The 12,666-nt window shown below is 37.2% G+C and overlaps 1 long non-coding RNA gene across 2 annotated transcripts in view; it reads right to left on the reverse strand.

Moving 5' to 3' along the window:
- LOC146763291 (uncharacterized) overlaps positions 1 to 12,666 on the reverse strand; it is a 206,694-nt gene that overhangs the window by 60,422 nt on the left and 133,606 nt on the right. The gene's annotated exons all lie outside the window — the stretch shown is intronic.

Here is a 12,666-nt window from a genome sequence, read left to right on the forward strand (position 1 = left end):
CAAAGGCAGAAATCTGGTGCATGCAGCATCCAGGATGTTCTCACCTATCACAGAAATTTTAACTGGCTGAGGGAAGTTTGCCAAGCCAGGCAGGAAATCAAAAGTGGGATAATAAAGGGGGATTTCTAGCTCAACACAGGTAAAAGCATTTGCACACCACAATTTCTTCTAGCACAAACAGTTCTTAGGACTGCAGATACATTTTCTCTGTTATTTCTCTAACTAAATGCATGAAAATGAAGCTTCTGCACATGCAGAGGGGCTGTTGGGCTGAAAACATTGAGAATTTCCAATAAGAGACACTGCACAAGAGTTTAGGCTTCTTACACTGCCAGGGAAAAGCTGTAAAGTACAATATGAATCTTTAGTTTTGTTCAGTATCAGGTCTCTTAGTGAGCTCATTTAGCAGGTTTTATAGGGTTCAAACAACGGTTTGCCAGTAATTCCCATCTCAGTGACAATGGTAACAGTGTGGTGATTTGCTTAAGAGACAGAAATTAAAACAATTTATTGTATTAATTAGCATCTCCTCTTCTACACTAAGAAACTTGCTTCAAGTAATCTGACAACTTAATTGAGGACATCATTGATTTTAATTAACATTTTTCTTAGGAGAAAGGCTGTTACTGTTGGATGGGGCTGAAAATTAACAGTAGGGGTGAAAAAAAACACTCCTAGTCAAAGAACATTAATTTCTGGCCTCACTGCAGAATTTTGAAATTCACTGCCTTTAGATACACCAAAAACACAGGTAGAGAAGTACTAAAAAGTCATGACATCTGAGATTATTTCAGTGACTGGACTCAAAATGGAGTCAACATGCATAACATCACTTTAATTGGTCTGTATTCAGATCCAGAACAACAACTAGATCCTTGCAATACTCACCAATTTACTTTTCTTTCATTGACTAGTTTTCCATAGTTTTTAAAACCCTGATATTGAGCTTAACCTTCAGATTGAAATGATTCTTTAGTCCAACCCATCTGCTAATGTAAGCAGAAACTTGTGCCTTAACAAGATTATTTAAAATAATGTGTTCAATTTTTATTTATAAAGCCATCCAAAATTTGTTGGATAGTACCATTAGCTCTGAAAAAAAAAATTGTATTTAAAAATTGAAGATGAAAGTCATATTTGGAGGGGAAGGAAGTGTCTTTCAGGTTTTGTAACAGAACAGTATATTGACCAAATCCAAAATGTCAAGAGCAGGGTCAGATCCCTTTACAGGAACTAAAACATTTTAAAAACACAGAGCAGGATAATTCAATCACTGTTTATCATGTGTAGAGTGCTCTATCACTTCAAAGGATTTCAGTACCAAATGAAGCAGAACCTGTTCATTAAACACTTCATTACAAAACCAGAGGAAAGGGTAAGAAACACCCAAAGGACTCAATCTGCACCATTATTTTTGTAGTTTTTGCACAAATATCTAAATTCAGGAAGAACAACTACAAGACCATCCCACTTATTTTATTTTTTATTTTATTTAACTACATTCCTAATATAAGCTCCCTTTTTGAACCTAGTTCATGGCTACTTGCCACTTTAGACTTGCATCCTACACAACTGAAGTCAATGAGAGATTTGGTACTAAATTTATTCCAAGCACAAATTGTCCCAATTCGTGTGCAGAGACCCACAGTTCCAATTATCTTTAGCCAGCAGATGTGAATATTCAGGACTTGTTCACACCCAAAGTTGACTGCTTTACCTTTTCTATTATTATTTGAAGTAATAATTACTGACAGCAGGTTCCCCTGTATATCACCCAAAGCAAGTTCACTGCCCTTTAGCTATTTTCATCTGTCTTTGTGAATGAGAGACATCAAGGCAGAGTTTGCTTTTAAAGGTGAGGATAAAAGGCCTTCTGGGCACTTGAGATTGCAGATGGAATGCAGAAGAACTGTCCCAGGTGTCTCATGCAGACACCGTGCAGAAAATGACAAACTAAAGCCAAATGCCTTCAAATTATACTCCCCTCCGCCTTGTCCCCCATTTTCTCCTTCTACCAAACATTGTAAAATCATTGGAAAAGTCTGAAGAATTTTTCTTTCACTTCCATTCTATCCACAGTGAGAGATTTTAAATATTTGTTTCTTGCTTTTAAAACATCAGATGCAAGGCAAGAACTCCACAATGCTTCACAGCAGGTAGGTGCTGACTTACTGTCATAAAAGTGTTGATTACTTTACTGTTCACTCAGGTTATTGTTCTCCTTATAGGACATTTTCAAAGAACCCAACCTAAGGCTAATTTCATCTTAATTACACATGAAATTAAGAGCATGAAAATCCTCTCCACTCCACTTGATTGCTTGACCAGTTTAAGTGCTTCTCTGGACAGGTGCATAGATGAAGATATGGGAAATTATTTGGCCATTAAGAAGCTAAAAAAATCTAAGGACTGTCCCATAGCTTCTTTATAGACTATTGTTGTTCTGAACCAAGAATACAGCATGGGCCCACACTGAAATTTTCATTAAAGTCAGTGTGATCTTACAGCATGCACAAATTCTTTATTTGAATTAATGGTGTGGGGAGGTTGCAGAATACTGGCAACACCTCTCATAATTATAAAAAATTCAAGATTTCAGAGACAGAGGTGTGGGCACAACAAAAGTTTCCTTGGAACACAAACCAGAACAATAATTTTGTTAAAGAAATGTGTTTGACCATTTCTATTGTTATTTTTGGTAAATTTAGCCAAAAAAAAAAGTTCTTGGAATGTTTATATGAAGAAGCATGATTGGGTTATTTATTGTGCAGCAAAATTATGTCTTTTACTTCTAGAATTCACTAATTTTTAAAAGGCAGTAGAGGAGAGTACAAGCAGTAAAATATTGTTTCCATCTCTGTTTCCTGCAGCTTTGAAAATAAGTAGCTCTTGTTGGGGTTTTCTTGTGTTTGGGTGGTCTTTTTAGATTTAGTTCACACAATACTCCTTTACACAAACTGTCAAGTTTTAGAATTCTGTGTAACCTGTGGAAGAAACTGATCCAGGATTTTGCATTACCTGTTCCAGAGCACAGATTATAACACATTACACAGTGAAACTATCCTACCATTTATAAACTGTATTTAAAGAAGCTCTTTACTGAGCCTGAAATGAGAAATATACCTGAAATGCAAGTCTGGACTAACATACTTGATCTTGGACAAATCAGTTAAAGTCCTAGAGCATTTAATCTCAAGAGGCAGTGACACTTGTAGACCCTGGAAGCTTAAATTAGATTTAAACTAGTCCAAATGAGAATATCCACTTTCAAGTCAACCCACTTGTCTTCTGTAAGTGCAAACAGGCTCTTTGATTTTTAATTTTTTTTTTTTTCAGGTTTTAAAGTTAACCAAATAGGGAACCTTTCCACTGGGAAAAAAAAAAAAAAAACAGTAATTTATGCAGGAAGAGTAAACTCATGTTTTCCACAAGGTAGATAAAAGCCACCTCTCCACTGAAAGGCATGAGGCAGCAGCAGTCTCTGTTAGGATTCAGCAAAGGCAGAGACACCCCAAACTCCAAAACTGTGCAGCAGGATTTCATGTTTCAGTGATGCCATCAGCTCATGAGTCAGCCTCCTCCTCCTCACTGGAGTCCCCCATCTCTCATGTCCCAAAACTGCCATGGCAAACTTCCACCTGTGCCTTCCCTGTTACACATTCCTGAAGCTGAGATACTCTCGGTGAGGTTTTGTGAGGAATTTCTGAATTCCACACAAAGTTTAGCAGACTCCACGTCTGATTCCATGATGCACCACAGGAATCCTTCAGCCTTTTTGACAACAAACCTTGAGGGCAGCTCTCTGAAAGTCACTGCAAGAAAACGTGAGATTCGAAAACCTACATCCTAGAAGTGACACTCTTGGGATTAAGTGGTGTAACATTTAAACTTATCATTAATTCTAATGCACTTTACTACCACCACTACACCGGACAGAAAAAAAAGGTTATATCCTGTAGAAAAAAAGCTTTGGTGTGGCTTTCTGAAGGAATCTGGATATATATCACAGCCTGGTTCCACAATGTCCCAGATAAAGAAGATGGATCTCAAGCTTGATTTGGTTCTCAACAGGACTCTAAGCATTCTGTATACATCTAAACAAGTTCTGCAAGCTTCATAACTTCATCTAATAACTCAACATTTTACCCATACTTTCTACTTTGTCTGTAGTCCTTTTCAACAGGTATTTTTTCTTATTCTTTGTCCAATGCCCTCACACTTAGTATGCAGGTATTTTTAACAACGTTTTAGAGTATTACACATGTTCTATCCTCACCCTGTCAGGAGAAAACTCCTGCAGGCTCTTTGTTTAGAGTAGTGAATGATATTGACCTAAAACCCAACCCAGACCAAGGAACCCAATTGTTTGTGAGACAGGCACAGTGCTGAACTGCGAGTCACCAGTTCATCTACTGCAGGGTTTATGAAGTTCTTGAGAAGAAACCATCAGACAAAAGCTGCATTCAGAGCAACTGTGCAGATGGCCAACACACTGTTCAGCCACATCCTGGAACAGGAATACATGAACTCCATGATGATCTGGGTCAGTAGGGTTTGACCCCAAATGAACTGCCAGCAGTGACCAAGTTTTCAGAGCAGTCTCATCCCACACTGGAACTCTGCACAATGTTTCCTCTGTACCTGAAGCAGTACAGTATTGGATTATCTCAAGTGCTATAAGTTTATTTAAAGCTGATTTTTTTCCTAACTGAATCTTGAGTGAGTCATCAATCACTCAGCTATTCAGTGCTGGTTTTTCCTCCACTGCAATCTTACATTAAACTTTGTCTAACCACTTATGACAGTTTTTGAAACACTTTTGAAATGCAGCTCCTTTTGCCTCATCTGTCTTCCTGCCACCCTTCTATTCCCTCCAGCTGTCCTCCTCCCCTGGCATCACCACTTCCATTTCTCCTCCATAGGGGAACAAAACCAGACTGTAATTACTGTCTGCAAGTATTTACTCACTCCCACATCTTAATGGAAGCAAATTGCTGCTCTCTCCACAACCCTAAAATGGGTGTCAATCCTCAGGTGAAAAAAAATATATATATTAAACCATGCCAGTACTATCCCACACCACTTACCTCTGTGCCAACAACTTACAAATATTTCAAAACTTAGCACCTTTACTACCATTACAGCCTTTTTGTTTTCTTGGTGTTCCCTCAGTCATACCACTTATATCACATCCCATTATATATTACTTATGAATTAGGCCCTCTATAGGTAACCATGTTCAAAACAACTTAAGTCAAAAAGACTCCCATTTTGAAGAAAAACATACTATAAATATATAAAACACCAACAGAAGTGGGAACTAAAGGAAAGTTTACAGATAGATACCCTCTTCCAAATTTAGGTAGTTTGGTGGAATTTGTAATAGTCATCTACTTGACAATATTTTCCAGTGGACAGGGCACTCAACTAACCTTCTGCTGGTGAAAGTGATCTCAGATTCACCTAGTGCAGTCAAGAAATTAATGAGCTAAATCAGCCCACCAATTTCAACAGCTTAAACCTACACATTTGAGTTTTAGAGAATATTCATGTGAACAGCTCCTTTAGGAAGCACCTGCAGAGAGATGATGACAGATCATGGTAACTTCTTCCTGGGAGACAGAAGTCCTGTCTACAACCTGATTTACCTAGGGATTGAAATATCCTAATTTGTATCTACAGTATGAATGTAATTCATTAGAACAATTTAATTCATGTCACTTTTAACCAATTTAGAAATTAATCCAGCTTTTCCACTCAAAATAGGCCTGCCAGAAGGGTCAGTTATACATGAAAACAAAGATAAAAGAACTGCTTAGTTTCCTGTAAATTTTCCTTAAACAAAATCAAACTAGCCATACCACCCTTTCATCTAAACAGAGCACACAACTAGATAACCAAATATTTCATGTGTAAGACAAAGGATCTGTATTGGTGGGTTATACAAACATTTCTACCAATACATTGCTCACAGAGAGGAAGAAATCACATATCTTTAAAGAATTAGCTTCCATAAGAGCAACAGCTGCTCAAATGGTGGAGTCAGTACAAAAAAAAAAAGCCTCTCCCAGCAACTCTCAAGTGATGTTTGGGCCAGGCCATGGCTCTGTTCACAGTGGAGCTGTGTGACAGCACAAGGCAGAGCCCCCAGGTGGGATCATCCTGCATTATCCATAAGGACAGAAATCTGCTGATCAAAATGCCCAGGTGGTCCTAGCAAGTGGACTGAAACATATCCTACATAGGAGAGCAAAGTAAAAGCCAACAGGTCATTACCAAGCTAACTGGGGAGAAATTCCTTCCACACACAACACCTGGCAACCAGTTAAGATCTGTTAAAATTTGCCAATAAAATATATTTGTATATACACTCACTTCTAAAGTTTCTCTGGAACTTTTAGAAGTGAGTATATATACAAATACAGAACAGACTCTGCATAGTTTCTTCTCTTCCCAGGAAATTTTTGTTTTGTCAAAATTGCAGGCAGGCTTACTCCAAAGACTACAATTGAGAAACAGTTCTGAAGAGTTATTATATGTGTATTAATATGTACAAGATAAACACTTATTTCAAGCATTTATTTTCATTCCCTTGTACAGAACTGGTAGATTTTTTTGCCTTTTTTTTTTTTTTTTTTTTTTTACTTCAGCATGTGGCACTATTAATCTCATTTTAACATTTTCATTTTCTCTAGTTCCAATTCGTACATCACTGCAAGACTGCACCACATCACACACATCTAATGCATCATTTTAGTTTGAGTCATTAATCTTTGCTTTCCTTTCAAAAGATAAGCCATGTTTAATAGCTATATCATACAATCTGCATCAAGGCTCTGGAAGAACAATTTGCAAACTTCAGGAAAATATTGTATCTTTACCAAATTTAATTACACATCCAAATATAATTTTTAAGAGGCCAAAAGTTCTTGCTGCAACAGAAAGAGCTAGGAATACATTTTAAATAATTTCTGCTTGAGTCTTGGGAGAAATAAAAGAACACAATCATTCCCTCATGTCCCTCTCCCCAGGCTAGTTAATGTTATCTTCATACAATAAAGATAAGGATACAGTTTTAAAAGATGTTAGCATTGATAAACATTTAGTAACCCAAAAGCACCCATCCTGAAGAGGCAGAACATTTATAGAAAATTAGATTGCCAAGGGAATAAATGAGTCTTATGCTGATACTGCACACCTTGAGGCAGGATTTAACCTATGACAAGCAGCCTGGCTTCAAACATTTCTCCAGCTGTCTGCCCCCACTTGCTCACTCCATAATTAGTGACAGCACAGCCTAAGCACTACCAAGCACGTAAAGGACACTAAGACACAACACCCAAAATCAGGTTACTTTTAGACATTGACATATTTGAAAACTTTGTGTTAAATCTTCGTAAATATTTTCTGAAGTGCTCCAACAGCATTGGGTCTCATCCATTCAATGTTTTTGTTCCATGCACACCAACACCACATCACCAACCACATTCCAGATTTCTCCAAACAGAATTAAAGCACAGGAAGTGACACAGAGCTCTTTGCTGCTCTCCTCGACTCACAAGACAGTTGTAATCTAACTGGTGACTAAATTGAAGATTTTGTCAGAGTTACTGCAATAAGGTATTTGTGGTGCTGCATTCCTGCTTGATCTTTTTCCCTGTGAGAAGGAGGTGGTGGTACTCTTTAGAAGGGTCATCCAGCCTTTCAGCAAAGATATGTCACACACTGGAGTTAAAATAAGGATAACAGGACAAGATTAAAGGAGTGAACCAACTGGTCAACTAATCCTTATGTGAAGGAACACATCTAATTATATTCAAAAGACTTCATTAAATTTTGAAAGGAACTCTTTGCTTCTTAATTTCAGTGGAATCAGAACTATAAATAGAATCATTCACTTAATTAATAGTGCAGGCTCCTTGCAAGAATAGGATAATGTGAGAGCTCATCACAGCACTTCACATCACAACTAGGATTTCGGATAAAGAGCAGATTTCAAAAATGCCTCATTTCCTGAAGTAAAATGGCCAAATGGCCTAATTTTTTAGGAGAACTGGTGGTTCTAGCTAGCTGTGAATGACCATTGAGGCCTCTTAGAGCTGTACCATTTCAAGAACTGTTAAATGTTCTGTATGAACAGAAGCTGTATCACTGGCTGGGGCTCCATGTACAAATCATGAACGGGATGCTGAGGAATGCCTCTGGAGCTGTTTTATATTTCAGCATCTGTCTCATTGCATGGTTATGACAATGGGAAGATGCCAGCAGCTCACATCCCAACAGCAGACAAAGAACTTAATGTTACAACTCACTTTAAAAGCTTTTTGACCAGTCACACAAAGCAAAAGCACATTGACAGTAGTTCCATCCAACCACTATAAGCACACGTACCTTTGGTTAAAACAATGCTGGCTTATTTCAAGTACAATACTTGCTTGTAAGCCTCAAGATACAATGCACAGAGCTCCATTATTAAGCTTAGAACTTCCTAATATCTCACCAGATACACTTTTCTGTAGCTTAGGGAGTTATTCTAGCCAAGTGTTAATACACAGACCATTGTTCTATTTGTCCTTACTTTCTACTTCTTGTATAGTTTTTCTGCTGACAAATATTATGGCTATTGCTTAGCTCTAATTGCAGTTCTGCTGTCTCTGAGGCCTGCCTTTTGAAACTTGCTCAAAACCCTCTCATTTTAAGGATTCCCACAAAGATACATATAATAGAAAACAAAACTAAGAAACACAGTTCTTCAAAGTTCATTGGGACTCCCATAAGTATATTCAAGTGATCAACTTCAGGAAATCATTATGCTAAATAAAGTCACATTCCAAGCCATGCAGCTGCCTCTCTGATTCCTGAAATCATAAGCCCAAGATGTTTTCACAGCTTTTATTTAATGAATATTCCTCAACATATAGTTAGACCTGAAGGCTCAAAAATAAGAAGGCAAATAAAAAGCAGTAAAAAGTCTTTGGTTTGTTTATTTTTTAAAATCTCATTATATTTTAAAATAACATTATGAACTGGAGAAGTAAATAGTGAGTTTTGACCTTCTGAGGTTCCTAAAAGCAAAACACCTTATAGGAAGAAAACTAGAAACACAATAATGCACAAATGTATTTAGATGGTCTTCTCCTCTAGTCTTTTCCAATTTAATAAACATGTTTAGTGTCAGTAACTGAAACACATCAATTCAGGAAGACCTCAATTCCACCCTTTTATTCCTTTCCTTTACTGTATCTAATCAGACAATTTATAAACACTATTGCATTCTCCAGAACCAGGTGAGTCCCTGCTTTTGATTTCTCCTTAGGACTGATTCACAGTTCATCTGTGCAGTTTTTCTTACATTTTTATTCCTAACAGCCTTTCTCAAAATTCTTTCCTCCTCTCCCAATGCTAACAGTACATAAACGCAAAATTTTCTCCCAGGAAATATCTGCAAAATTTCCATGTGAAAAGTGACATCTTTTCCCCTTAAAAAGCTGTGTTTTCAATGAACTCCATACTCCCTCTTAATTATTTGACCAGTCCACTTAAGTCAGATTGAGACTTGCTGATTTTAACTCTAAACCTTCGAGCTCCAGACAATAACGGTATCCCCAAATTCCAGATCAGCTCTTGCTGCACACCCACCCACATTGTTTATCTCAGTGTATTCTGCACACAGCAGAGCATTCAGCAGCTCAGCTGAGTTAAGACCGTGTCAATTCCAGAATTACTTGGCAAAAGGGATTTCCTAGATAACAGCAGGCATGCCTTTGGTGCTCGGTGTGCATAAGCACGGGTGTTACAATCAGGGGTAGAAATCTCTTTTTGACCTATGGCTGCTTCCTAAACCCACACTCTGCTCTGTGTTTACAGAGTAGAGTAGTAACAGAGATCAAATTTCTTGAAGTATTTTAATCGACCCTTTCCTTATTGAAGTGTTCTCATAGTATCAAAGACTATTAATTAGCTGGCTGTGATTGATTTTTTTTTTTGTTACTGTAATTTTTATCAAATTCTACACATACTATTTATATTCCCAGATACACCTGTCCACATTTTGTAATAGTTGACAAACCAGAACCAAATGCTACAATTAAGAAGGAAAATTATACTGCATTTAGCAGTAAATATTTCATTAGAGTAACAAAATACCCCTCTTGTTCAGTAATACAAGGGATATAATTTGTAAAATAAACATTCCTATCTTGTATCTATACCTTTCTGTAATATATATATATATATCTATTATATATGGCTCTAAAACATATCTCTACTAATTAACAAACAAATTAAAACACATCCACAATTGGTCTAATTAGTGATTTTGGTCTCAATACTTTGAACATTAGTTGTTTCATAAAAAAATATACAATTCAACAACATTGGAGCTTATGGGAACCACAAGTGACAGAGCCCTGGCCTCTCCCTGGGACACTGAGTGACCCCTTAATGCAAACTGCCACTTACAGAGCAGCTCTGAACTTCGAAGGAAACGTGATGAAACACATCCATACAATGGATTAGGTGACCCAAGACAGGAAAGGAAAACAAGGTATCTCATTAATACCCTGCACAGTGATGCTGTGTGTGTTCCACTGGGGTTTAGTGCAGTGAGGAGTACTTAATGCATTATGCTAAAGAGCCTCAGACCTTAGGAAGATTCAGCCTGTGAAACAAAAAAAAATCCTATTAAATACATTTGTATTGGTAATCTTCCTAGATTATAGTAAAATAATCTGTGGAGAAATCAGAATGCTGATTATAAGCAAGGGATCCAAAATGAGCTATGGGACAAAACAGAGAGCTGGAATTTTTGCCTTTAAAGAGTTTTATATCAAGGATCTCTGCTTTATCAGCAGGTACCACCAAAAACTAAAATACATTTGCAAATTTGCACAGGTCTTACAAGACACTGAAGTTGTCTAAGAGAACTTATTTTCTTATTTTCTCTAAATTCATTTATCCCAAATTACTGGAGTACACTGAACCAATACAAGCATTATTCCATTCTGTTCTGACACCTCCTGCCAGCAGATGACTTTCCATTTAGCAAAAGCCTTAGTCTACTTGGTAAAAAAAAAACACATATAGAATCAAACTCAAATATCTCTATCCTGCCACAAATCTGGCTTCTTTTAGAATTACAATGTGCAGCTTTTCAGCTCTTATCCACAATGAGTAACTTTCCTCAGTCATTAAAAAATACATTTTCTAAGGTGTTTCAATGGGAAACACTGGAGAAGATTTTATTTTAATGCCTTGGGATAAAGTTTTCACTAGTCTGGCATTACAACAACCCCTTAATAATCCCATGCTGATTTAGAAAATTCCTAACCTATTCCCTTTGTTACTGAAGAACTGTTTAGAAGTACAGCTAAGATTCACTTGATCCCAGTTACAGAGATGCTGCAAGCACGTAACTTAAAACTGCAAGACCCCACAATTCCTTTCCCTGTTTTCATCCCTCCACAATCTCATGCTTAAAAATATTGTTATTTGACACCAAATAACTCTTAACACCTGTGAATGGAATGCTTGAAATTGTCAGAAAATTGTGTGTTTACAGTTAGCCATCCCTCAGCTGAAAGGGCTTCTCCAGCTATTCCAATATTCTTTGTGCTGTGTGTTTACCTTGCAATAACCATTTGACTCACATACAGCTGGGAATTAGTGTTTTATTAATGGTAGTAACAATGTGAATTTAAAATTCCACACAAAGCTAAATTATAATGAGTTACAAAGAAGAACATGTTGGATTTTCCATTCATTTGTACTGCAGCTAGCATAAGTCTGCTAGTTTCTACTGAGATAAATGATGATAGCCTCAATACGAGACAGAAAACTCCCCATAACAATTGCCAAAACAAACACATCACAAGGATCCCAGCAACTCCTCCTAGGACTATAAACTGTAAAACAACACAATCAACCTAAGGTCAAAGTTTGGCTGCTGGAACTTGATTACTTCAGGGCACTTAAATCTCAACATTTGATCAAGGTCATACTTTTTACATAGGAGAATATTAACTCTGGTATTGCTGGATCTATGTCAGAGACACATTGTTATTGAGCAGTAGCAGAATTCTGCATACACACTCAACTAACTGTTACAATCATGGCTGGGTTTTTTTGGTTTTTGGTTGTTTTTTTTTGCATGCTATACAAAATTACTGTTGCTTTTTATAAGGTGGGGTTCTTACAGGACACCAAGAAAGCCCAAACAGAGTTGCCCACCTGTTGTTGCAGCTTCAAATCCCCCTGTGATTTATTCCCAGAATGTTTAAGCACGCTCCAACATATTATTTCTAGCACTGCCAAGCACAAGGATTTTTTTAAAAATCGAATTCAGTGCCCTGTAAATATCATAGTAACTGCCTTAAAAGCCATGAAACTTTGTTTGAAGAAAAGCTGTAAAGTTTCTTCCCTGCCTCCTATTTTTCTGATGCTCTTAGGCGTCCTTGCTTCAGATTTTCAAGGCTTTCTCCAAACAATGGTCAGAAACAATTCCACTGAAAATGAAAGCCAAGATTCTCATGAACTCTGTTGACCACAGAAAACAAAGTGTGGAGAGAAATATCACAGAACCACGACAAAGCCTGGCAGCTTTTCAGCTGGGTTTTAATTCTAATTTCTGATACACTTCAGTGGTAAGCAGCATATACTTTTGTCCTG

This window comes from Lonchura striata, chromosome 4A (assembly GCF_050655825.1).
Source record: "Lonchura striata isolate lonStrDom1 chromosome 4A, ASM5065582v1, whole genome shotgun sequence".
NCBI classification, from domain to species: domain Eukaryota; kingdom Metazoa; phylum Chordata; class Aves; order Passeriformes; family Estrildidae; genus Lonchura; species Lonchura striata.